The 27,421-nt window shown below is 46.3% G+C and overlaps 1 long non-coding RNA gene across 1 annotated transcript; it reads right to left on the bottom strand.

The window, feature by feature from the left end:
- Positions 1 to 491: 491 nt before the first annotated feature.
- LOC144601580 (uncharacterized) lies at positions 492 to 26,074 on the bottom strand. The gene is made up of 4 exons (XR_013548331.1): positions 25,847 to 26,074; positions 18,988 to 19,054; positions 6,857 to 6,963; positions 492 to 1,890 (listed from the first exon to the last, which is right to left on the bottom strand). It is a non-coding gene; the product is annotated as an uncharacterized LOC144601580 (long non-coding RNA).
- Between the last annotated feature and the right edge of the window lie 1,347 nt (positions 26,075 to 27,421).

The raw sequence follows: 27,421 nt of genomic DNA, 5'->3' as shown, positions 1-27,421 counted from the left end.
TTGTCTTGGACACCTATTTTTATTCATAGCCGTGTGGTGAAGAAACTCTGCACTATTTGCAGATCTAGAGTATTTAGACATGTTTCTTAAGTTGATTCATTGCCGCACAGGAAATTAATCATTTTATCTTTTTATATTAGTTTAGTTTAGTTTAGTTTAGAGATGCATTGGGGAAACAGGCCCTTCGGCCCACCGGGTCTGCGCCGACCAGCGATCCCCGCGCATTAGCACTATCCTACACCCAATAGGGACAATTTTTACATTTACCAAGCCAATTAACCTACATAACTGTACGTCTTTGGAGTGTGGGAGGAAACCGAAAATCTCGGAGAAAACCCACGCAGGTCACGGGGAGAACGTACAAACTCCGTACAGACGGCGCCCGTAGTCAGGATGGAACTCGAGTCCCCGGCACCATGCCGCCCATATTATTGTCAAGCAGAGCAGCCCTGGAACACACCACAAAGGTCAAAATCGGCAACAAGGTCTGATTAAGAATATTTTAAAAAGAAGTTTAATAAAAAGAAGCATAAATCTGAAAAATCAAAACAGATTTTAAATTTGCGAGATCAAAAATCAGCGTAAACTAACACAAAACATGGTGTCACCATCTTATTACTGTTAAGCTCACAGATGAAATCCAGCTTACTTGCTTACTTTACCTGAACCCAACATGTTTTTCTACATATAACCTGTTTTATGAGGCATGCCAAAAAGCTAGAATGTATCAAACAATACAAACAGTAGAACTAAAGACCTTTAACTATAATAATCTTTTCAGGAATGTAACAAGTCCTATTATTGTAAGATGACCTTTTATTCATCATTGTTAGCATGAAAGCAAGAAAATCAGATGGGAATATTTATCATTCATTTGGGCAGTTTAGCCTGAGCCCCTTTTTGAAGTTGGACTTCCCTTGAATAAGTTACCAGGCCCCATGGTCCGGATTTGTCTACATCACAGGTACAGTCAGTGACACAGCTCCAAGTCTGAGTTGGAGTTCTCTGCTTTTGCACTAACCATTAAAAATAACACGGTAGTAGAACATCTGGCCAAAAACATGGTGAAAGAGGTGGATTTAAATGAGCACTTTAAAGCCAGTAAACGAGGAAGAAAAGCAAGCCTGAGAGTTTATCCCCAGGCACCTGAAGGCAAGCACGCTGCAGTGGAGCAACTGAATCTGTGAGCCTTGTATTCAATGGGACCAAGGGTGTTGAAGAAGGCCCATAGGAAGCTATAGATGGTGTCAGGAAAAGGAATCGCCCTGGGGATTTGAAAACATAATGGGAAGTTTAGATTTGAAGCAGCAGAGTTTTAGACGTTAAGCTGCATGGAGTCTGCGTGTAAAATGTTAGGCAGGAGTGCCTTAAAGCAGCCAAGTCTGAGGGTAACAAAGAAATTAGGGGTCAGGGAGGGAACTTCAGTTTGTGCTAAGGACCAAGGACCTTAATTCAGACTAGACATTATTAGGTAGAAAGACATTTCTGCTCACCATAATAGTGATGCTATTATGAGCATCACTATTATAATAGTGAGCCAGCGGTGCTGGCTCGAAGGGCTGAATGGCCTACTCCTGCACCTATTGTCTATAATGGAATTACATGACAGACATGACAGAGACAGACAAATGTGTTAACTTCTAAAGTTGTTTTTGTTCTGACAGTACTCTTCTCTAACTTTTTTTAGCACAACTTCTGTTTAGATTTTCTCTGAACTCTCCTATCTCACCCAGCTTTGGACTTGGTTAACGAATATTGGGAGGGATGAAAGCAGGCAGAAGCATTTCTTGGGTGTGGCTGGTGGTTTTGTTCATATTTTGGTTTGCTCTGTATTGACAAATTTTGGATTATCATTCATGCCTCCGGTCGGAACCTGCGAAGGTTGTCCACCTGTTACAGTAAAAGCAAAGTAATGAAATGTTAGCATCAAATAATGGGCAAAACAGCCTATAAACTTTAGTTTAGTTTGGTTTAGAGTTTAGAGATACAGCGCGGAAACAGGCCCTACAGCCCACCGAGCCCACGCCTATCTGTACATTAACACCAGCACACTAACACTACCCTACACACACTAGGGACAGTTTACATTTATACCAAGCCAATTAACCAACAAACCTATATGTCTTTGGAGTGTGCGAGGAAACCAAAGATCTCGGAGAAAACGCACGCAAGTCACGGGGAGAACGTACAAACTCCGTGCAGACAAACACACGTAGTCGGGATCGAACCGGGGTCTCTTGCGTTGTAAGGCAGTAGCTCTACCATTACGTCGCCGTGCCTCTCTGGCACAGTTGGTGTGCTATTTATTTAACTGTGCAGTAAGTGAAAGGGTTCAAATTTCCCCAAATTCTTCACTGTGTATTGAACCCATCAATGTAAATCATGTTTACAGGCCATTTTATGTCATGACACTTTAGAAGATAATTGGAGAATAACTGTAAACTAAGGACACATAATTAACCTCACCGCCTGTTGTTTTTGGCTTACTTACTTGAGCAATCAGTAAGTAAATGGGAGTGGCGTCATCAGACCCCAAACTATACTGGACTTGTCAATGGTGGGGTGGCACAAATCTAGACTGGCTCATCAATACTCCAGGTCTTTCCCATCTCCAACCAATGGGCTTCCTCCCCAACCACCCACAATGGACGCAGACCGTCTCAGTAGCAAGTTGGTGTAGGTGCAGGCAAACATTTTACTGGCCAGGATCTTAGGATTGTATACACAACCTGTGGTCCGGATGCCTTTGAAAAGCCCCAAAGATTTATGCATCCAGCCACGACAACCTGCACGTGAGATTTCATGCCCCCACTATCAGTGAGGATAGGCTACATCCTCGGCAAGGAAGGGCCCCATATCTGAGGAAGGGTTGGCCGGCTCTGGAGAGGGTCCACGCGAGGTTTACGAGAATGATCCGAGGAATGAATGGGTTGACGTATGATGAGCGTTTGACGACACTAGGCCTTTACTCGCTGGAGTTTAGAAGGATGAGGGGGGGGGGGGGGGGGGGGACCCTCATTGAAACTTACCGAATGGTGAAAGGCTTGGATAGAGTGGATGTGGAGAGGATGTTTCCACTAGTGGGAGAGTCTAGGACTAGAGCTCACAGCCTCAGCATAAAAGGACAGACATACCTTTGGAAAGATGAGGAGGGATTTCTTTAATTAGAGGGTGGTGAATCTGTGGAATTTATTGCCACAGAAGGCTGTGGAGGCCAATTCAATGGATATTTTTAATGTGGAGATTGACAGATTCTTGATTCGTAAGGGTGTCAGGGGTTATGGGGAGAAGGCAGGAGAATGGAGTTGAGAGGGAATTATAGATCAGCCATGATTGAATGGCAGAGTAGACTTAATCGACTGAATGTCCTAATTTTGCTCCTACAAATTATGAACCTATGAACAGCCCTGCGGTATAAATATGAATTTCTCTGATTTCAAGTAACCTTTACATTCCCTTTCTCTTCTTCCCTCCCCATGCTAGTCATCCTGCCAGTTTTACTGTTCAAATCCCTTTCTTAACACCTCTTCCACTCATTCCTTCTCTCCAGTGATGCTGCCTGTCCCGCTGAGTTACTCCAGCATTTTGTGTCTGTCTTCAATGCCTAGAGCACCTTCCACCCTGCTTTCATCCCTGCCCTGCTGTTCTCATGATGAGAATTAGGCACAGTAGGTGATACTTGCTGCGATCATCTAAGTATTGATGGATCTGGCAGTGATGCAACTAACCCATTGTGTGGATCAATCGTCTCTCTGCTGTGTGTCGAGATTCAAGATAGGGTGACATTCGAGCCAAAATAGCCAGCCCGTTTCTCTTTTGTTGCCATGTCCACATTCTGTACAGGTGGACTGTTAGCGTTCAATTGAATCAGTTTAATGGCAGCTTTGTGAACTAGTGTGTCGGAAAGTCACGGTGGCAAGAGGTACAGAAGTGTGAAAACGCACACCTCCAGATTCAGGGACAGTTTCTTCCCCAGATGTTATCAGGCAACTGAATCATCCCATCATCAACGAGAGAACGGGTCCTGACCTCCCATCTACCTCATTGAAGACTCATAGAGTCATAGAGTCATAGAGTCCTACAGCACAGAAAGAGGCCCTTCGGCCCATCGTGTCCGTGCCATCCGTTACCAAACACAGTCTAATTTTAATCCCATTTTCCCGCATTTGGACCGTAGCCCTGAATGTTGTAGCATTTCAAGTGCCCATCCAAATGCCTCTTAAACGTTGTGAGTGTTCCCGCCTCCACCACCACCCCAGGCAGTGAGTTCCAGACTCCAACCACCCTCTGGGTGAAAAAGTTCCTTCTCACATCCCCCTGAAACCTCCCTCCCCTTACCCTGTATCTATGTCCCCTCGTTGTTGAACCTTCCACCAGTGGAAGAAGTTCCCCGCCATCTACCTTATCTATGCCCCTCATGATCTTGTACACCTCGATCATGTCCCCTCTCAGCCTTCTCTGCTCCAGGGAAAACAACCCCAGTCTGCTCAGTCTCTCCTCATAGCCGAGGCCCTTCATCCCTGGCAGCATCCTGGTGAATCTCCTCTCCACCCTCTCCAAAGCTATCACATCCTTTCTATAATGTGGTGACCAGAACTGTACACAATACTCCAGCTGTGGCCTCACCAGTGTTCTGTACAATTCCATCATTAACCCCCTACTTTTATATTCGATGCCCCGGCTAATGAAGGCCAGTAACCCATATGCCTTTTTGACCACCCTGTCCACCTGTCCTGCTGCCTTCAAGGACTTGTGTACCTGTACTCCAAGGTCCCTCTGCCCCCTGTCTTCCCTAGGGTCCTTCCATTCATGGTGTACTCCCTCTCCAAGTTATTCCTGCCAAAGTGCATCACCTCGTACTTTTCAGGATTATATTCCATCTGCCACTGCTCCGCCCATCTGACCATCTCATCTATATCTTCCTGCAGCTTGCAGATCCCTTCCTCGCTATTCACCACCCCCCCTAACTTTGTGTCATCTGCAAACTTGCTGATCATGCCCTGTACGTTGACATCCAGATCATTAATGTAGATTACAAACAGTAAGGGACCCAACACCGATCCCTGCGGCACCCCACTGGACACCAGCCTCCAGTCACAGAAGCAACCTTCTACCATCACCCTCTGCCTTCTGTCACTAAGCCAGTTTTTTATCCATTTTGCCAAGGTGCCCTGGATCCCATGGGCTCTTACCTTCTTGACTAGTCTCCTGTGTGGGACCTTGTCAAAAGCCTTACTGAAATCCATGTATACCACATCCACTGCACTACCCCCATCTACCTCCTTGGTCACCCCTTCAAAAAATTCAATCAAGTTAGTCAGACACGACCTTCCATTAACAATGCCATGTTGACTATCCTTAATTAACCCTCGATCCTCCAAGTGAAGACTGATTCTGTCCCTCAGAATCTTTTCTAGCAGCTTCCCCACCACCGATGTCAGACTCACCGGCCTGTAGTTCCCAGGTTTATCCCTACTGTCCTTTTTAAATAATGGCACCGCATTAGCTATCCTCCAGTCCTCCGGTACATCCCCTGTTGCAAGAGAGGCTCTGAAAATTTGTGCCAGAGCCCCCGCAATCTCCTCCCTTGCCTCTCTCAGCATCCTGGGATACATCTCGTCAGGGCCCGGAGACTTATCCACTTTTAAGCCTGCCAGAACCTCCAGCACAGCCTCCCTGTCAATAGCAATATGCTCAAGAACATCACAACCCTCCTGCTCCATTTCTAAGTCCGCATCGCCCTCCTCCCTCGTAAAAACAGATGCAAAAAAATCATTTAAAAACATCTCCTACATCCTCTGGCTCCACACACAGCTTTCCACTATGGTCCCTGATGGGCCCCACTCTTTCCCTCGTTATCTTCTTACCCGTGATATACTTATAGAACACTTTGGGATTTTATTTTATTTTGCCGGCTAGTGCTATCTCATGGCCCCTTTTTGCTCTCCTAATTTCTTTTTTAAGAACCGCCCTACACCTTCTGTATTCCTCTAATGATGCCTGTGCCTTAAGTTCTTTATGCCTTCCAAAAGCCCCCCTTTTTTTTCGAATCAATCCTACTATATCGTTCGACATCCAAGGTTCTTTGGACTTGTTTGTCCCACCTTTAAACTTTAGGGGAACATGCTTCCTCTGTACTTTTTCAATTATTCCTTTGAATGACTCCCACTGTTCTGATGCGGTCCTCCCCACGAGAAGCTGATCTCTTGGACTATCTTTAATGGAACTTACTGGACTTTATCTTGCACTAAAGATTATTCTCTTTATTGTATATCTGTTCACTGTGGGCATCATGATGGTAATCATGCATCGTCTATTTGCTGAATGGATAACAGGCGACACAAAGCCTTTTCACTGTCCTTTGGTACATAAACGAAACACACTGAATGCTAAGCACTATCATCTGACACAATTACACTTGCTTCATGCTTTTAAATCTCTGTTCCACTTGTAAATAAACTGTATTCTACACTCCAAAGGTATTTATTTCACAAAATGCTGGAGTAACCCAGCGGGTCAGGCAGCCTCTCAGGAGAGAAGGAATGGGTGACGTTTCGGGTCGAGACCCTTCTTCAGACTAAAGAAACGTCACCCATTCCTTCTCTCCTGAGATGCTGCCTGACCCGCTGAGTTACTCCAGCATTTTGTGAAATAAATACCTTCGATTTGTACCAGCATCTGCAGTTATTTTCTTACATATTCTGCACTCCGGTATTTTTCTTTGTTCTATCGTTTGTGCTTACTTTTGGCTTGACTGTATTCAAGGATTGTGTTATCTGATTCGATTGCATGGCGCATAAGCACTGTACCTCAGGGCAGGTGACAATAATAAACCACAGCCAGAATAGTTACTCACCCGTTTAGAGAGGTGTGGGTCAGTTAAGGGCCCAGCAGCAGCACCATACTAGCAGTGCAACCACAATGATGCCCCCCACCACTCCACCTCCAATTATTGCCATCTGCCTATGGAAAATAGAAGGGAAGATTAATTAAAATGAGAGGAAATGAGAGGTCTGGACAGAGTGGATGTGGGGAGGATGTTACCACCAGTGGGAGAGTCCAGGACCAGAGGTCATAGCCCCAGAATGAAAGGACGTTTCTTCAGGAAGGAGATGAGGAGGAATGTCTTCAGTCAGAGGGTGGTGAATCTGTGGAATTCTTTGCCTCAGAAGGCTGTGGAGGCCAAGCCAATGGATATATTTAAGGCAGAGATGGATAGCTTCTTGATTAGTACAGGTGTCGGGGGTTATGGGGAGAAGGCAGGAGAATGGGGTCAGGAGGGAGAGATCGATCAGCCATGATTGAATGGGGGAGTAGACTTGATGGGCCGAATGGCCTAGTTCTGCTCCTATCACATGAACTGATGAACATAAAATGCTGAAGAGAGAGAGTGGAGCCACAATGCTGCCCAGTGGATCATCACTCACTTGGTCATTGGGATGGGCAAGGTGTGGGTACTTAAACTCCCGTGGTTTTGTTTTTGGGTTGAGAGCAAGGCTGAGCATAAGTAAAGGGTTGGGATGGGCTGTTGGTCCAAAGCAACTAGACCTTACACCGAAGCATCTCTGGATAAGCGCTCGTGTGGGAAGGAACTGCAGTTGCTGATTTAAACCGAAGACAGACACAACAAGCTGGAGGAACTCAGTGGGACAGGCAGCATCTCTGGAGAGAAGGAACGGGTGACGTTTCGGGTCTGAAGAAGGGTCTCGACCCAAAACGTCACCCATTCCTTCTCTCCAGAGATGCTGCCTGTCCCACTGAGTTACTCCAGCTTTTTGTGTCTATCTGCTCTTGTGCCTTCATGTCTTTCTTGGCGTTCTGCCCTGCTGAGCAATGTAAAACTCTCTATCAACCTCATCGGTGACCCTCGGGCTCTCTGTGATCGGACTTTACTGGTTTTGCCTTGCACAAAATGTTATTCGCTTATCATGTATCTGCACACTGTGAATGGCTCGATTGTAATCGTGAATTGTCTTTCCGCTGGCAGGTTAGCACGCGACAAAAGCTTTTCACTGTACCTCGGTACACGGGACAACAAACTAAGCTGAAGTGGGCCTGCCTCCCCTGCCACAGGGCAGCGTGCAGAGGGCAGCAATGCTCCTGCAAACTCCATGGGGATTATGCTGAAGCACATCTCCACGCAGGTGGGCACCGTCATGATGACGAATCATGATGATGATATGCAAATATGGTGATATGTGTATCAGGTGACCGGAGAGTGGGAGAGTGTGCTTGCTGTGTGTGCTGAAGGCTGCAAGGCCTGGAAACAATAAACAGTCAAACGAAGTCATGTAATCACCACGGATTGTGTCTGCTTCATTATTACACATCTGAGACACAGATGTGACATTGGCGACGAGGATATTCTGGATATTTTGGATATTTTGGATTCAGAATCCGAGACTACCTGCTGGAAAAAAAAAAGTTAGAAAAAGGTTGTTATGGCTGTCGCTGGAGCTGATTTCTTAGCACTTCGTGGAGTTCCACACTTTGATCCGACGGGTGATGCGAGTACTGTCAGCGTGAAGTGGAAAGCGTGGCTGGAGGAATTCGAGGCCCACGCCGACAGTCACGGGCTCTTTCTTGATGAGAGTACGCCGGCACAGAAGGCACAGCGGAGATCGTTGCTTCTCTTCACCACGGGGCCTGCAGTTCGAGAAATGTTTAAAACACTCCCTTGGATGACCATAAGAAAGCCGTTGATGCATTGAACAGTCATTATGTGGTGGTACCGAATGCTACATTTCAACGCCATTTATTCCGCAAAACAACCCAGGAAGAGGGCGAAACTGTTGCTCAATTTGTGACGAGACTCAGACAGGTGTCTGTAGGTTGCAAATATGTGGCTGCTGATGTGGAAAACCAGATATTGGATCAGGTTGTCCAGCATTGCAGGTCAGACAAGCTCAGGAGAAGGCTGCTAGAAAAAGGTGGTGAGTTAAACTTAAATGATGCTTTGTCGATTGCGGCAGCACTGGAAGCTGTTAAGGGACAATTTCACAGCATGAAATGAAAAGATTCCAAGACTGGGCAAGTTAATTGGTTGTCCCACGGGAGACAAAGAAGTAAGCCTGAACGTGAGATTGAGTGTTACAGGTGTGGCAACATGGGTCACATAGGGAAAGATGCATGTTGTCCAGCAAAAGGTAGAACGTGTAGGAAATGTGGAGGCAAAGATCATTTTGCAAAGAAATGCAAAAGTAAGGCCAGGGACAATACAAGGGATTACAAAAGTGAATCTTCCAAGGCAAGGGAGAAAGTGAAGTCCAGTGACAAATTAGACAGACCGTGGCAGAAAAAGAAGGGTCACGTTCATCACGTAGAAGATGAGTTCGGAAGTGATGAGGATGGTGAGCATGCTATTAAAAGGGATTATCAGTTTGCATTGAATGATAGCCATCTGGAAAAAGTTGCAGTGACTATCGGAGGTATTACTGTGCCAGTGATTGTAGATTCTGGTAGCGACTGCAACGTAATTGACAGATCACTGTGGGAATGCTTGAAACAGCAGAAAATCAAGTGCATGTCAAGGAGGTGTAGTAGGAAGTTATATCCATACACTGCAACTGAACCGTTGCAGACCATTGGATGTTTCACGGCTGACGTAGAAGTCGGAGATAGAAAAGCTGTTGCAGAATTCGTGGTGATAGAGGAGAAAGGAGAGCCCCTGCTCAGCAGAAATACAGCTGGAGAGCTGGGAGTACTTCACATCGGATTGCATGTCAATTCAGTGCAGTCATATGAGGACATGAAGCAGGAATTTCACTCAGTATTCCAAGGAGTTGGAAAATGGAAAATTGAAAGGCCGGCAAGTGAAGTTAGCTGTTGATGGAACTGTTAAGCCAATAGCACAACCGGTGCGGAGAACGCCATTTGGACTTCGTGGAAAAGTAGAAGCTAAAATCAAGGAGTTGATTGATCAGGACATTATCGAGCCAGTTGAACATTCAACACCATGGGTGAGTCCAGTAGTGATAGTGCCGAAACCCAATAATGATATCAGACTGTGCGTGGATATGAGGAGAGCCAATGAAGCAATAATCAGAGAAAGACACCCAATTCCTACGATCGAGGAAGTCCTACAAGAGTTATCAACTAGTAAAGTGTTCTCCAAAATTGATCCCAAGTGGGGATATTATCAATTGGAATTATATCCAGAGTCAAGAGAGGTGACAACATTTGTCACTCACTGCGGATTGTACCGGTACAAAAGATTGATGTTTGGAATCAATGCTGCCCCTGAGATCTATCAGTATGAAATCCACAGAGTGATTCAAGGGGTACCTGGAGCAGCAAACATATCAGATGACATCATCGTCCATGCATCAATTCGTGAAGAGCATGACAGGAGATTGAAGCTAGTGTTGACTAGACTTCAAAAAGCAGGTCTCACTGTGAATGAGGACAAGTGCAAGTTTGTTGTCTCTGAGATGGATTTCATGGGACACAGACTCACAAGTGAAGGGCTGAACCCGGCAAAGGCTAAAGTGAAAGATGTTGCAGATGCACGTGAACCTCAGAATGCAACCCAGATGAGGAGCTTTCTAGGACTGGTCAATTACTGTGCAAAGTTTATCCCAAATTTTGCTACACTGGCAGATCCGCTGAGAAAGTTGACCAGGAAAGACATACCGTTCCATTTTGGAAATGAACAGAGACAGGCATTCAATACCTTGAAACAGTGCCTAATGAGTGCAGAAACCCTTGGATATTATGATCTAGCTGCACCAACAAAAGTCATAGCAGATGCTAGTCCAGTTGGTTTGGGGGCTGTGCTGGTACAGACACATGCTGATGGACCCAGAATCATAGCATATGCCAGTCGATCTTTAACCAGCGTGGAAAGAAGGTATTCTCAAACGGAGAAAGAAGCACTGGGACTAGTGTGGGCCTGTGAAAGGTTCCATGCTTACTTGTACGGCATTGAATTTGAACTTGTTACTGATCACAAGCCACTGGAAGTGATCTATTCAACAAGGTCCAAGCCCTGTGCCAGAATAGAACGCTGGGTGCTGAGACTCCAACAGTACAAGTACAAAGTAGTCCACATTGCTGGAAAAGCAAATATTGCGGACCCGCTGTCGAGACTGTTAAAGGATGAACAGCTGAGAGTAACATCCACTTTAGGGATGGAAGCAGAAAACTTTGTGCGCTTTGTTGCAATTCAGTCAACGCCAAGAGCCGTGGCAACAAGGGAAGTCGAAAGGGAATCAGAACATGATCCTGAACTTAATGATATCAGAAAGCGTATTTATAGTGGGCAATGGGACCAATGCCCTTACAAAGCATATGTTCCCATAAAAGATGAATTTTGTGTGATTGGTCAGTGTGTGCTTAAAGGTAACAGATTGGTGATCCCGCAGGCACTACGAGCAAGGATCGTGTCATTAGCTCATGAGGGACATTTAGGCATCGTTGGTACCAAACAAAATTTGCGGAGCAAAGTGTGGTGGCCAGGTTATGACAGAGATGCCGAAAAATTTGTCAGGACTTGCCACGGATGGCAAATCACAAGCAGGAGCAACCCACCAGAACCAATTAGAAGTACGAAATTGCCAACAGGACCATGGGTCGACGTAGCTGTTGACTTTCTAGGACCACTTCCAACAGGTGAATCAATTATGGTAGTGGTAGACTACTACAGCAGATACTATGAATATGCGGTGATGAAGTCAACTACGGCAGAAAAGACTGTACAGGCATTGGCAGAGATTTTCGCCAGACATGGGTTGCCTGTTACATTGTACTCCGACAATGGACCACAGTTTGTGTCAGAGACGTTTACTGAGTACATGAGAACCACCGGTATTCATCATCATAGAGTGACTCCTAAATGGCCACAAGCTAATGGAGAAGTCGAGAGACTAAATCAGTCCATTGAGAAGAGGATACGAATCGCCCATGCCGAAGGGAAAAATTGGAAGGAGGCGCTACTAGCATACGTAGCTGTATATCGGGCGATCACTCACTCAACGACTGGGAAAAGCCCGGCAAAAGCCTTGTTTGGAAGGAAAATTCGCACTAAAATGCCAGAAGTATGAGAGATCACGGAAGACCAGGAGCTGAGAGACCGTGATGCCGAAAAGAAAGGTGCGGCGAAATGGTATGCCGACTTGAAACGAGGAGCCAGGCACTCAGAAATAATGCCTGGTGATGACGTACTTGTGAGGCGAGATGATGGTGGTAAGATGGACACTCCTTACCATTGCAATGTTGTATCAAGGAGCGGTAGCAGGGTGACAGTCAAGTCTCCAGAAGGTGTTATGTACAAGAGGAATATATCGAATGTAAAAAAGTACATGTCGACAGACAGTCGAATCGAGGGCCAAAGTCCACCGAGAGTTACCGATTCAGAGGGACCAGAAGACATTCCTGAGGTGGTGACCAGAGTTCCAGAGGCAGCAGACTGCGATGCAGGTGTCAAGCAGAGACAGTATCTGGATGACAACACCTTAGCAGATTCAACAGACTTTGATGTTCTTGTGCCAGCTGGTAGACCACAACGTGAAAGGAGAGTTCCCAAAAGATACGACGATTTTGTGTTATAGACTATAGTTATAGTTTTGTTTAGTAATTATATGATATTTGTTTAGAGGCAAAAGAAACTTACAAGTTATTATTTGTATATTTGTATTAAGGAAAAATAACATAATAAGTAAAGAATTGTTTAATTGGGGGAAAAGAACACAGTAATTTAAAGTTTAATTCTAGTAAAGGAGGGATGTCATGATGACGAATCATGATGATGATATGCAAATATGGTGATGAGTGTATCAGGTGACCAGAGAGCGGGAGAGGGTGCTTGCTGTGTGTGCTGAAGGCTGCAAGGCCTGGAAACAATAAACAGTCAAACAAAGTCATGTAATCACCACGGATTGTGTCTGCTTCATTATTACACATCTGAGACACAGATGTGACAGGCACCGGCTGCAGTGGTGGGGGGGTTGCTGCTGGGTGACACTGGGTGGCTGCAGTAGGTGGGGGGTTGCTGTTGGGTGACTCTGGGTGACTGCAGTAGGTGGGGGGGTTGCTGCTGGGTGACTGGGCGGCTGCAGTAGGTGGGGGGTTGCTGTTGGGTGACTCTGGGTGACTGCAGTAGGTGGGGGGGTTGCTGCTGGGTGACTGGGCGGCTGCAGTAGGTGGGGGGTTGCTGCTGGGTGACTCTAGTCCCGCCACCCCCCCCCCCCCCAATCTTTGCACATCCCCAATCCTGTCCACTCGCCCCTTCAGCTTCATGTTTCATGTGGTGTCTTGTGTTTTATTTTTAAATTTTTTAAAAAATATTTTTATTTTTGAAAAGCATATGTACAGATATAAAAGACAAATTTGTTACAAAGTTCTTATATAGCTTCAATTTTTAAATATTTTTAAAGAGAGAAAATAAAAAATAAAGAAGAAAGAAAAAAAACCTATAAACTATTGGGAAGAGAGAATAATTTTTTTTTTAAAAAGGTATAACTATAAAAATTAAAGGGGGTAGATCCGGGAGACAATAACCACAGTTGTACATCCAACCCTAAACTCAAGTTTCAACTTTTAATTTAAAATTTTTATTTTAGACCTGTGCCAAACCCATTTACTTTTCTAAAAATTCAATAAATGGAGACCATATTTTTTTTTAAAAATCAGGTTTGTCAATTAAGGCAAATCTTATTTTTTCCAAATGCAGGGTCTCTGTCATTTCCGTAGTCCACATTTTAATTGTGGGGGTTTCATGTTTCATGTTTCATGTTTCAGTTTCATGCTTCAGTTTCATGTTTCATGTGTCTTGTGTTTTATGGCTGTTGGCAGATCAATTTCCCTCCTGGGATAAATAAAGTCCCACCACATCGTGTTGTATGGGGGGATGGGGAGAAGGCCGGAACGGGGTACTGATTGTTAATGATCAACCATGATCACAATGAACGGCAGTGCTGGCTCGAAGGGCCAAATGGCCTCCTCCTGCACCTATTGTCTTATTTCTTTTTTAAAGATCTTTTTACCTGGCCGATATCCATGTGGCGATGTCTTCAACGTAACTAGGCATGACATGCAGACCAACATGACTGTGGCGTAGCTACTGTACATCTGTACTCCTTTAGTGGAAGCATTTGCTAACAGCTTTTGTTATGCTGATAGTCTGACCCCGAGTGGAGGTATAAATTAAAACTGCTGCTTTAATTAAATCATCACAAGTGTGATTTGGGGGTTATAAATTAAGAGTGGAGAGAGGGGGAGGGGGAGACAGAGAGAGACAGAGAGAGGGGGGGAGAGAGGGGGAGAGAGAGGGCAAGGAAGAGAGAGAGGGAGGAGGGAAAGATGGAGAGGGAGAGAGGAAGTGAGAGGAGAGAGGGAGTGAAGGAGAGAGGGGGAGAGGGAGGGAGAGGGAGGGAGAGAGAGAGAGAGAGTGAGAGAGAGGGAGGGAGAGAGAGAGGGAGAGGGAGAGAGAGAGAGGGGGAGAGAGGGGGAGAGGTAGGGCAAGGAAGAGAAAGGAGGAGGGAAAGATGAAGCGGGAGAGGAGAGAGGGAGAGGAGAGAGGGGGAGGAGGGGGGAGAGGGAGGGAGAGGGAGGGAGAGGGAGGGAGGGGGAGGGAGGGAGAGGGAGGGAGAGAGAGAGAGAGATAGGGAGAGAGAGAGAGAGAGAGAGAGAGAGAGAGAGAGAGAGAGAGAGAGAGAGAGAGAGAGAGAGAGAGAGAGAGAGAGAGAGAGAGAGAGAGAGAGAGAGAGAGAGAGAGAGAGAGAGAGAGAGAGAGAGAGAGAGAGAGAGAGAGAGAGAGAGAGAGAGAGAGAGAGAGAGAGAGAGAGAGAGAGAGAGAGTTGCTGAGCTAAGGGTTAAAGTGTTGGAAGGGGCACTTTGCAACAATTATAGTGCAAGTTCCACCCATATATTGCTACGAAAAAGTCAAGAAAAAGAATACCCCTTGAGTCTGCGAGAGCGGGGGCGGAAGATGACTCATCGACAGACCACACGGCCACGGACCCAGTAACGGAATCGACTATCAATCAAACAACCGGCACAGCAATTGACAGAGCAACAGCGCCGGCAGGACACAAGTTACGAAGCTGCATCTGTGGCTGGGAAAAGATAACATCAGAGAAGGGTCTCAAGATCCACCAGGGCATGAAAAAGTGCCTGAGAGCTTGGTGGGGGGCCTCGCATTGACCATTACTTCCTAAGAGGTAGGTCAAATCAGTCGAGTGAAGCCCAGTGGCAGGATAATCACCACAGTCCACAGGGTATCAGCACCCCAGGCGAAGCTCAACCAAGTATAGTCCCACCAACGGACATGAGTCCAGAGCCCAACCAGCCACAGTCTGCGGTAGAGAGGAAGATGGAAGGGAGAAAGCCTCAAATCGTGTGGCCTAAATCCTGCCTGAGGAAACAGTGGGAGACCATTAACACTGACCTCGTCCATCTTCTGGAAGGATTGAAGGGATGTGTAGAAAGAAAACTGGAGAAGATGGGAGACATCATAAACAACTATGGGGCGGAGAGATTTGGGGTGAAGGTCAAGAAACAGAGGACACAGAAGGAACTATCACTCCAGTACAAGTCCGGGAGGCCGCAGGAGATAAAAAGACTGGTGAAGGAAAGGAGGCAGCTGAGAAAACAGTGGAGGAAGGCCACAGAGGCAGAAAGGGAAGGGCTCGAGGCACTGCAGGCAGAAGGAAAGCAGCGCCTGGCAATCCTGCGAAGAGCAGAATGCCTGAGAAAGCAACACAAGTAGAAAGAACGGGCGAGGACAGGCTTTTACAGAGATCCATATAAGTTTGTCAAAAGCCTCTTTGTCAAGGAGAAGAGTGGGATCCTGAAAGTACCTGTAAGGGAACTAGAGGAGCATCTGAGGAAGACGTACTCCGACAACCTGAGGCATAAGCCAGTCACCATTCCAGATGACATGCCACCTATTCACCCACCTGAGCACCAGATGGACACAAGGCCTCCTACATGGAAGGAGGTGGAGAACACAGCAAGATCAGCATCAGCCCCAGGGCCCAATGGCATTCCATACAGGCTCTAGAAGAACACCCCTGGTGTCCTGAAATACCTCTGGAAGTTAATGAAAGTGGCGTGGGGGAAAGGAATCATACCTAAGGCATGGCGAAGGGCAGGAGGGATCCTAATTCCCAAAGAAAATAACTCTTCAACCATTAGCCAATTCCGCCAGATCAGCCTTCTGAATGTGGAAGGAAAGATCTTCGTTGGTATTGTGGCCCAAAGACTCTCAGCGTTTATGCAGAGCAACAACTTCATTGACACGTCAGTGCAGAAAGCAGGGGTACGTGGTTTCTCAGGATGTCTGGAACATGCAAATGTCATCTGGCACCAGATACAAACTGCCAAGAAAGAAAAGAGAGATCTGCATGTGGTTTTCTTAGATCTTGCCAATGCCTTTGGTTCAGTGCCCCATGAGACTCTTTGGGCAGCTTTGAACTTCTTCCAGGTCCCAGAGGTCACCACAAAGCTGGTAAAAGCTTACTTCCAGGACCTCCAGTTCTGCATCACAACACAGGACGACACCACCGCCTGGCAGCACCATGAGATAGGCATAATGGCAGGCTGTACCATCTCTCCTCTGATGTTTACCATGGCAATGGAGCTAATCATTCGAGCATCACGATGGGTAGTTGGAGGGGAACGCTTGAAGAGTGGGCTGCGTCTTCCTCCAATCAGGGCGTACATGGATGACATGACCACTATAACAACAACAAAAGCATGCACCAAACGCCTGCTGGATAAACTCCAGGAAAACATCAAATGGGCACGAATGGAGATTAAACCCAGCAAATCCTGCAGTATTTCCATCGTCAAAGGCCGGCTGACTGACGAAAGGTTCCGCATCAACAACGAGACAATACCAACTGTCCTGGAGAAGCCTGTCAAAAGCCTCGGGCGATGGTACACCGCACACCTCAAGGACGCAGAGCAGGTGGAACAACTCAGGCAGGATACAATCAGTGGCCTCAAGCAAATCAACAACACTGCTCTCCCAGGGAAGCTGAAGCTTTGGTGCTTTCAATTCGGTCTGCTGCCCCGACTCATGTGGCCAATTACCATCTACGAGGTCACTTTATCCCATATCAACCAGCTGGAGAGACTTGTGAACTCACAAGTGAGGAAGTGGCTTGGGCTACCGCGATGCCTCAGCAGCATAGGACTCTATGGGAATGGAGCCCTCTCACTGCCAGTCTCAAGCCTGGTGGAGGAATTCAAATGCGCCAAAGCAAGGCTGGACATGACACTAACAGAATCCCGGGACCCAATAGTTAGAGGTGTCGCTCCAACCATGGCAACAGGGAAGAAATGGACTCCAGCAGCAGTGGTACAGGACGCAAAATCTGCCCTCCAACACCGGGACATAGTGGGCCATGTCCAACAAGGCAGAGGGGGCTTTGGCCTGGGAGCAATGAAACCTACCTGGCAAAAGGCTACTCCAGCTGAACGTCAGCACCTGGTGGTGGAGGAGGTGCACCGCCAAGAAGAAGCAGCCAGGTGTGCCAAAGCCATATCTCAAGCCAAGCAAGGCCGCTGGATGAGGTGGGATGGCATTGAGAGGAGGAAGATCACATGGAGTGAGCTGTGGAACATGGAGTCAAGTATGTTGAGCTTTATTATCAGAGCCACATATGATGTCCTTCCCTCTCCCACAAACCTAAATCTTTGGCTGGGAGAGGATCCAGCCTGCCCCCTGTGTGCAGTTCCCGCAAACCTCAAGCACATCCTGGTCGGTTGTAAGACCAGCCTAACACAAGGTAGATACACCTGGCGACACAACCAGGTGCTGAGGTGTTTGGCAGCTGCACTCGAGTGCAAGAGAGTTACCACCAACGCCATGCCTATCAATGTCCAGCTAACATTCCCGCAAATCCAATCGTTCATCCGGGAAGGAGAGAAACGGAAGACTACCACCTCGCCTCTCAACTCATGCCCACTGAGTGCAGCCAGAGACTGGGAAATGCGGGTTGACCTAGGCCAGAGGCTTTCCTTCCCAGTTGAAATCGCAGCTACCAACCTGCGACCAGACCTCGTCCTCTGGTCCAACTCCTGTCGGCGTGTTTACATCATTGAGCTGACGGTGCCCTGGGAGGAGGCTGTGGACCAGGCATTTGAAAGGAAAAGGCTGAGATATTCCAACCTTGCAGTAGAGGCAGAGGAGCAAGGTTGGAGTGTAAGAGTGTGTCCAGTGGGGGTGGGGTGCAGGGGCTTTGTAGCCAGTTCCACTACAAGGCTCCTGAGGGAAGTTGGAGTCAGAGGGCAGGCCCAAAGGAGGGCAATCAAAGAACTTGCAAATGCCGCCGAACGGAGCAGTCACTGGCTGTGGCTGAAAAGAAAAGATACTGTCTGGGCTGCCACGTGACCATCTAGAGGCTAACCATAAGACACACACCCAGGGCTGATCACCCTGCGGTGGGCCTGCCTCGACTGAGGGTGTCTTGTGATAAAAGGCCAAAACAGGTACACAACTGAAGATGTGTCTGAATGGTAGCAACATCACCTAGTGGTCACCCCCAAGAACAACACCAGTCAATTGTAGTGCAAACCTTAGGGGTTGTAACATCTAGTCCTACTAATCAATCTCAAGTGGTCAACATGGTGAATGCTGTGTAACTACATTTAGAATGAAAGAATAAACAATGTTGGAGTTAAAAGGGTAGCTTGCATGCCAAATGCAACCAAACTGTTTTAGACCAGACCTTTGGTAATTTCATGTAACATTGGGTGCAATACCATTAGTCAGCGCTTTCATGTATTTTACATGTGGCATTAGATTGGGTTACAATAAACTGTTCTGAATTGTGAGCCTTGCATTATTTTCTTTGCCTAGACCAATTCAGACCAAGCTCTGAAATAAAATAACAGTGGAAGCCACGATTTAGACGTAATGTATTTATAAATCTAATTCCAAAACACAGTATTTTGTACATCTCATCCAATTCTCTGATGCAACAATTTGAACTCATAAAAACCAAAGAAGAGTCAAAGCATCCAATATTGTTGGTTACTTACACGTAGTTAGTCTCCGTGCAGGTCACTCCGGTCCAACCCACCTTGCACTCTACGCTGGAGTATGCAGCTGACAAAGTAATACAGACGTTACAGAGATCTTAAATCAAATCAAATTGATCTTATGCAATAACTATTAGTACAAAACTAGCAACTATTAGCCAAGCCTCTGAGTCAAATGTTTCTGGGTTTATAAAGTCATAAGTCATAGGAGCAGAATTAGGCCATTCGGCCCATCGTGGCAATTCCTCCATGCCGTCATGGCTGACCTATCTTTCCCTCTCAGCCCCATTCTCCTGTCTTCACCCCCATAACCCCCATAACCTTTGGAGAAGCATTTCGGAGATTGACGTCTATTCTGAGGCTCTAGTGAAGGTAGGGTTGCCAACTTCCTCACTCCCAAATAGGGGACAAAGGGTGACGTCACCACCCCGCGCCCCACGTGACCTCACCCAGCCAGCGGCCACGTGCTCCCGCTCCACCAATGGGGGCCGCCCGGGCCTGGAGGCGGTTTGCTACGCAACCTCCGTTAGGTGGCGTCCGGGCATCCGGGCCTACACTGTCGGGGCCTACAGTGTCCGGGCCTACAGCGAGAGGCTCCCGAGCCTACAGTGTCCAGGCCTACAGTGTTCAGGCCTACAGTGTCCGGGCCAATAGCACCCCCCCCCAGGGCCTAATACGGGACACAGGCACGGGTGTCCCGGCTAATACGGGATAGTTGGCAACCCTAAGTGAAGTGCCATCTTATGGACCCCATGTTGAATGGGAGTTCTCGCTGCTCTCTCGCCTTGTCAAAAGAGATCCCTGAATTCCTCACCCACATCTGCTCTGTGTCCCGTAGTTCTGATTCCGCCCCCTCTCTCCCGTGACAGAACAAGGATTGCATTCCCCTGGCCCTTGCCTTTCATCCACCAGCTTTGGTATCCCACATATCGCTGTCCATGTTGATTGTTGACATGAAGTAAGAGCTGGTACCACTCAACCACGTGTCCAACCTCTCAACTCAACTTAAAGCTAGAGGAATAGTCAGCAAAAGCTCACATTTTCTGCAGATCAATATCAAAATCGCCTTTCAAAAAAATAAATAAGGTAATGATTTTAGAGACACAAGAGTTTGCAGATGCTGGAATATTGAGGGGGGATCTTATAGAACCAACATCCAGGTTCAGGAACAACTTCTTCCCTACAGCCATTAGGCTATTAAGCACAACAACCTCAAATAAGCTCTGAACATAGACTACTATTGTTATTATTGTTCGTTTGCTTTTTTATGTGTGTGTGTGTGTGTGTGTGTGTGTGTGTGTGTGTGTGTGTGTGTGTGTGTGTGTGTGTGTGTGTGTGTGTGTGTGTGTGTGTGTGTGTGTGTGTGTGTGTGTGTGTGTGTATGTGTGTATATGTGTATATATGTGTGTGTGTAGGTGTGTATATTTATGTGTATATGTGTATGTACGTATATATATATATATATATATATATATATATATACATATATGGGCATGCATATGTGTGTATTTGCATATGTGAGTATGTCTATGTATATATATATATATATATATACACACACACAGACCTTTTTTTCTGGTTTATTACATTGTTTCCAGTGCACTATGTTTACATATTCTGTTGAGCTGCTGTATGATTTTCTTTGTTCTATCTGGGAAAAGTGACAATAAAACACTCTTGATTCTTCGCTCTTGACTCTTGAACTGGAAGGGTGAGACATGGGCTGGCAGGTGATGGTGGAAAACCCAAGGTAGGTGGGAGAGGATGGCCAGATGGAGCAAGGAAGGGGAGGGAGGCGACTTTCAGCAAAGGCTGGAGGACAATCGGTGCAAACAAATAAGGAACCAATTGGGCTGACAGATGCAAACGTGGAGATGAGAGGGGGAAGGTGGAGATGGAGGTTGGAAGGTGATAAATAGAACAAGGTTAGAGAGAGGCGATGGGCAGATGGAAGCAGATGGGAAAAGGAATAACAAACCTGATATCGGGACGGGATGGGACAGGGCAAGGGTTATGATGTTATTCGAAGATAAACACAAGATGCTGGAGTAACTCAGCGGGTAAGGCAGCATCTCTGGGGAGAAGGAATGGGTGACGTTTCGGGTCGAGACCCTTCCTCGGACTTCATGTCAACAACACCAAGGACCCTGATCTGAAATAAGGATAAGAGTCCAAAGAATGGTCCCAACCCGAAAAGTCGTCTAACCATTCGTTCCACAGTTACTGCCAAAGATACTCGAGGAGCAAGATAGGCCACTCCACCCTAAAAACCGTAGTATGTCATGACGCCATTTTAGGCAGAAACTTACAGAAACATTTAAAAAGAAAAATAACAAAATTCTGTGAATTGATAGATGAGATGTATTCTGCATTTTAATGGTGTCATCACACATACTGTTCCCCCACAACACTGATTACACTGCGAGAGGCATAACGAACAGTGGGTTTTGACTACTAAAATGGCTCCTTTGCGTACTACACTTCAGTATGGGCCATTTCAACTGAGTGGTTCATCTTGTTCCTCGAGTATCTTTGGTTACTGCCCACCACACCATCAAAAGCATCTATGTGAGGCACCGGCTCAAAAACCCCACTATCCAGGCCAGGAACTCTTCTTGCTGCCAGCATCGGCAAGGAGGTACAGAATCCCAAAGTCTAAGACCACCAGGTTCAGGAATAGCTAAATTCCTACAAACTTCAAGTTTCTGAACCAAACTGCGCAGCCCTAATCTTACCTCTACAATAGAACACCATGGACTAACCCTTGGACCAATAGAATGATGGAGTTAGGGAGCAGGGTAGGAAAATAACTGCAGATGCTGGTACATATCGAAGGTATCACAAAAAGCTGGAGTAACTCAGCGGGTCAGGCAGCATCTCAGGAGAGAAGGAATCGTTGACGTTTCGGGTCGAGACCCTTCTTCAGACTGAGTCGGGGTTCTTCGACCCGGGTTCAATCCCAACTACAGGCGCCGTCTGTACGGAGTTTGTACGTTCTCCCCGTGACCTGCGTGGGTTTTCTCTGAGATCGTTGGTTTCCTGCCACACTCCAAAGACGTACAGGTGTGTACGTTAATTGGCTTGGCAAATGTAAAAATTGTCCCTGGTGTGTATAGGATGGTGTTAATATGCGGGGATCGCTTGTCGGCGCGGACCTGGTGGGCCAAAAGGGCCTGTTTCCACGCTGTATCTCTAAACTAAACTAAACTAAACTAGTCAAGAATCTTCCCTAATTACGTGATCTTTCTGTGATGACATAAGCAGCAAAGTGGCAGGGTCTGAATATTCCCACAAATTTCCAAATGTCAGGAAGGATATTCTTGCTATTGAGGGCGTGCAGTGTAGGTTTACTAGGTTAATTCCCGGAATGGCGGGACTGTCATATGTTGAAAGACTGGAGCGACTAGGTTTGTATACACTGGAATTTAGAAGGATGAGAGGGGATCTTATTGAAACATATACGATTATTAAGGTGTTGGACACGCTAGAGGCAGGAAACATGTTCCCAGTGTTGGTGGAGTCCAGAACCAGGGGCCACAGTTTACGAATAAGGGGTAGGCCATTTAGAACAGAGATGAGGAAAAACTTTTTCAGTCAGAGAGTTGTAAATCTGTGGAATTCTCTGCCTCAGAAGACAGTGGAGGCCAGTTTTCTGAATGCTTTCAAGAGAGAGCTAGATAGAGCTCTTAAGGATAGCGGAGTCAGGGGGTATGGGGAGAAGGCAGGAACGGGGTACTGATTGAGAATGATCAGCCATGATCACATTGAATGGCGTTGCTGGCTCTAAGGGCCGAATGGCCTCCTCCTGCACCTATTGTCTATTGTCTATTGTCAGACAATGGAGCGGTTTCTCAGGTGAGGGAGAAAATCTGGAAATACAGGCCTCACCCTCAGGTATCAAACGCCTGCTTGGAGAACACTGAGAACACTGTGAGCACGTCGGTGGATAGATCTGCACTTTGATGAATTTGAAACCATCCCTGAACCCTGGAGCGATCCCTTTCCCATTACAGAAACAGTGCATGGATGAAGTATTTTATAGACTGGTGGGGAATTTTTGGAACAAAGGAGGCTGAGAGTGGACGTAATTAAGGACAAACTGCATCACTGAAATAAAATCTTGGCTTCAATTCAATTTCCTCAAACTCAACTGCGACAAATCTGAAATCATCATCATTGGTCCAAAAACCCTCACTAAATCCACCCACAACTTCACCCTCAATATTGATGGTTTCCCAGTATCCACCTCCCCTAACATCCGGAATCTTGGAATCATCTTTGATCAAACCCTCTCCTTCGACAAACACATCAAACACATCACCAAGACAGCCTTCTTCCACCTCAAAAACATCGCCCGTCTCCGTCAATCCCTCTCCTCCACAGCTGCAGAAACCCTCATCCACGCCTTCATCACCTCCCGTCTGGACTACTGTAACAGCCTCCTCTATGGTTCACCCTCAAAAATCATCAATAAACTCCAATACATCCAGAACTCCGCTGCCCGTCTACTCACCCACTCCCCGACCCGTGACCATATCACCCCTGTCCTCCCCATCCCCCGGAGAATCCAGTACAAAATCCTCCTCATGACCTACAAAGCCCTCCATAACCTGGCCCCATCCTACCTGACTGACCTCCTCCACAGACACACTCCAACCCGTACCCTCCGCTCTGCTGCTGCTAACCTCCTGTCGCCCCCCCCCCCCATCCGGACCAAACTCAGATCCTGGGGGACAGGGCTTTCTCCAACGCTGCTCCCACCCTCTGGAACTCATTACCCCAAACCGTCAGAGACTCCTCCTCACTCACCACATTCAAAACATCACTGAAGTCTCACCTGTTCAGCACTGCCTTCAATCACTGACCGTCACCTCACCTTCTGTCTCCTTTTCTGTTCGTTTACTTATTTATCTATTTATTTTATTTTCTATGTTTTAGTAAACCCTGTAAAGCGTCTTTGAGTGTTTAGAAAAGCGCTATATAAATGTAATGCATTATTATTATTATTATTATTATTAATGGGCTAAACGTGCTCTCACCATACTTTGCATACACTAACGTAAGCTGTGGTCTAATGTTATCGCCTGTTTATTCAGAGGGAGGAAGGTGACATTTTCATCCAAACGTTCACATGAATTTCCTTTCGGCCATTTTATGATCTCAGAAAGCTATTGGTGCCAGAAAAATGGCCGGTGAGGAGTTAGGTCTAAAATCTCAATGTGACTACATTTGTCTGATATTATATTAAACAAAAACAGGCTTCCGAACTGAATCCATTTGAATGGGATATTGTGCAATGTTTCATCTCATTCCCCTGCATCCCTAAAGATTTTGTGGACTTAATGCTTGATCAACAAACTTGAAGTAAGTGTGAATATTTTTAAAGATTTTACATTGTTGAACGTGTTTGTGGTTTGGACAGTCAGGGGAAAGTCTGACGATTTCTGAAACTTCAATTGCAACTGAGAATGGAAAATGCAAATCAGACTGATATAACGTTTAACATGACCTGGAACTCGAAAAAAAGGTCTTTTGTAAAAGGCCACAGTGGCAGGATCTGAATATTCCTGTAACTTTCCAAAGTTGTCAGAGAGTTGGCGGCGGTCACGGTGGTGCAGCGGTAGAGTTGCTGCCTTGCAGCGATTACAGCGCCAGAGACCCGGGTTCCAACCCGACTACGGGTGCTGTACATATGGAGTTCGTACATTCTCCCCGTGACCTGCGTGGGTTCTCTCCAAGATCGTCGGTTTCCTCCCACACTCCAAAGACGTACAGGTTTGTAGATTAATTGGCTTGGTGCATGTGCAAATTGTCCCTAGCGTGTGCTGGGGAAGTGTTAATGTGCGGGGATCGATGGTCGGGGCAGACTCGGTGGGCCGAAGGGCCTGCTTCCGTGCTGTATCTCTAACTAAACCAGATGGTTCTCAGGTAAGGGAGAAAACCTCGAAACTCAACCCTCTCAGTTTCAATAGTTAGTTTGGAAATCAGGTCGATTGTGGTGGACAGGTTGGTGGATAGATCTGCTCTTTCACCGATGAATTTGAAACCACTCCTGAAACTTGGAGCAATTCCTTTCCCATTACAGAAACATTGCAAGGACATTTTAGCTTGAATGAATTACTTTATAAACACGTGGTGGGGGGGGGGGGGGGGGGAGTTTTGGAACAAAGAGTGTTAATTGAGATTAAAAATTGAAATTAATTAAATTAATTGAATTAATTAAAATTTTAGATTAATTGAGATGTAAAAAAATATTGATAAGGTGTATACAAAGAGTAAATCAGAAAAATCAATTTTCCTTCACAAAGAGATTTTAAAAAACAGGTGACATAGAATTAAAAGAACTGAAAGAAGGGTCAGACCACCGAGAGACTTGTGTGTTGAAGATAACCGATTACTGTACCAACTGGAAAACAAGTGAGAGGAATAAATATTTGCGTACTAATCGATGCTGACTATTAAACAAATGAAGGAAAATGAACCTTGTCAAGTTCCACTCTGTTGCTTGCACTTACTTCAGAACTTTTAAAGCACTTTCGTTCAGTAAAAATGTTGTACCTTTGCCAATGTACAATTGACAATTGAATTACTTGCCCGCACTTGTACGGTGCCACCCAATGCAATACAATCGGATGCAACATTCTTTTCGAAAATCACAAGGTAGTTTAATTCTTAAGAAAATTCTCTTGAACTTACTCCAGAATTATTGCTCTACTGTACGTATTAACACTTTTAACATCATGCCGACATAATTTGCGCAAGAATAAAATGTTACCATATTGCGGGAAATTTTCAATAAATTCTCCAACGTATTCCTTAAATTAAGAATGGAATGGAGCAAGTTTATTTCCAAACTTACCAGAAGGCTGAATTGCCAGGCAGGCTATCAGCCAACACATCGACTGCAAGCTCATCATCTTTATGGCCATATTTTCTTTCCAGTTTATTCCTTGTGTTTCAGACTTCAGTTAAAACGTGAACCTCCGGTGTGCTCAGAAGAACAGAATGAGAAAGTTAGTGTGCAGTGCTTGGAGTTACAGTTTCGTTTCTAAATTGTTTTATGACAGAGTCGTGTTGCAGAGCACGATGTGGTGCCCTCCAACGTATCATGATGAAAACAAGTCATTAAACTGCTTTTGTTCCCCCTGCTGGAAGCTGCAGTTCTTGAAGATTCAACTCACTGTTTGGACTAAACTAAATGAGGATAGTTCATGAGACTTGGATGAAGGGTCTCGACCCGAAACGTCACCCATTCCTTCTCTCCTGAGATGCTGCCTGACCCGCTGAGTTACTCCAGCATTTTGTGGCACCTTCGATAGTTAATGAGACTCTAATGGTTGAATCACTAACTAGTTCAAGTTTGGCCTTGCAAAGGACCTGCCAATAATAATAATAATAATAAATATTTATTTTTTATAGCGCTTTTCCAAATGCTCAAAGACTCTTTACAAAAACAGTCAAGGCATAAAAACAAACAGACAAACTATCCTGACGGAGAAGCAGCGAACAAATAGCGCCAGCGTCCTCTCACGTCAGGGTCCGGCAGTAAACAATAAAGAACACAAGACACACAATTAAATTTTTTAACACAAACAGCCATCACAGTGATTGCTCCAGGCACACCCTCACTGTGATGGAAGGCAAAGAAAAGTCTTATCTCCTCCTCATTCTTCTCCCGTGGTGCCACGAGGCGATCGAGGCTCCCGACTTTTGAAGCCCCCACCGGTCGATGGAAAGTCCCAGGGCCGAGCCGAGCAGGTCGATGAAGGTCCTGAGCCCCCACCGGGTGATGGAAAGTGCCGCGGCCAGGCCACGCAGGGCGATGAAGGGCCTGCGAGCAGGTCGATAAAACCTCACGCTCCGTGGTGGTCGAAGCTGCTACGGCTGGAGCTCCCAAAAACCGGTCGCCAGCCAGGGACCTGCGAGCTCCCGATGTTGCGGTCTGCAGGGCCCACGGCCGAAGCCTCCGAGATGGTAAGTCCAGGCCCTGCGACCGGAGTCTTCAAGGTCGATCCCAGCTGGAGGCCGCCGACTCCACGGTGTTAGGCAGTAGCGCGAACGGAGATACGACACGGTAAAGGTCGCGTCTCCGTTGAGGAGGAGATTGGAAAAAAAGGTTTCCCCCACCCCCCCCCCCCACCACCCCCCCCCACATATACAGAGTTAAAAATAAATCAAAAGAAGCATTTAAACGATAACAAAGACAAAAACAAAAAAAGACAGAGAGACTGCCGGTGAGCCACAGCTGCAGAACGCAGCCACGCCCCCTCTGATAGGTTATTATATGGCCGATGACAGAAGTGAAGAGTGTGTAGGAAGGAAATGACTCTGTGTGTCTCCACGATCTATTCCTCCCATGATTTTATGCAACTCTCTAAAATCACCCCGCAGGTTTCTATAGGTTTCCCCAGCTGTTTCATGAAGTGTAGCTGGT

Source organism: Rhinoraja longicauda, chromosome 17 (genome assembly GCF_053455715.1).
Source record: "Rhinoraja longicauda isolate Sanriku21f chromosome 17, sRhiLon1.1, whole genome shotgun sequence".
In the NCBI taxonomy this organism is placed as follows: Eukaryota; Metazoa; Chordata; class Chondrichthyes; order Rajiformes; family Arhynchobatidae; genus Rhinoraja; species Rhinoraja longicauda.
The sequence above is the reverse complement of the archived record's forward strand: the minus strand, read 5'-3'. Positions and strand labels throughout refer to the sequence as shown.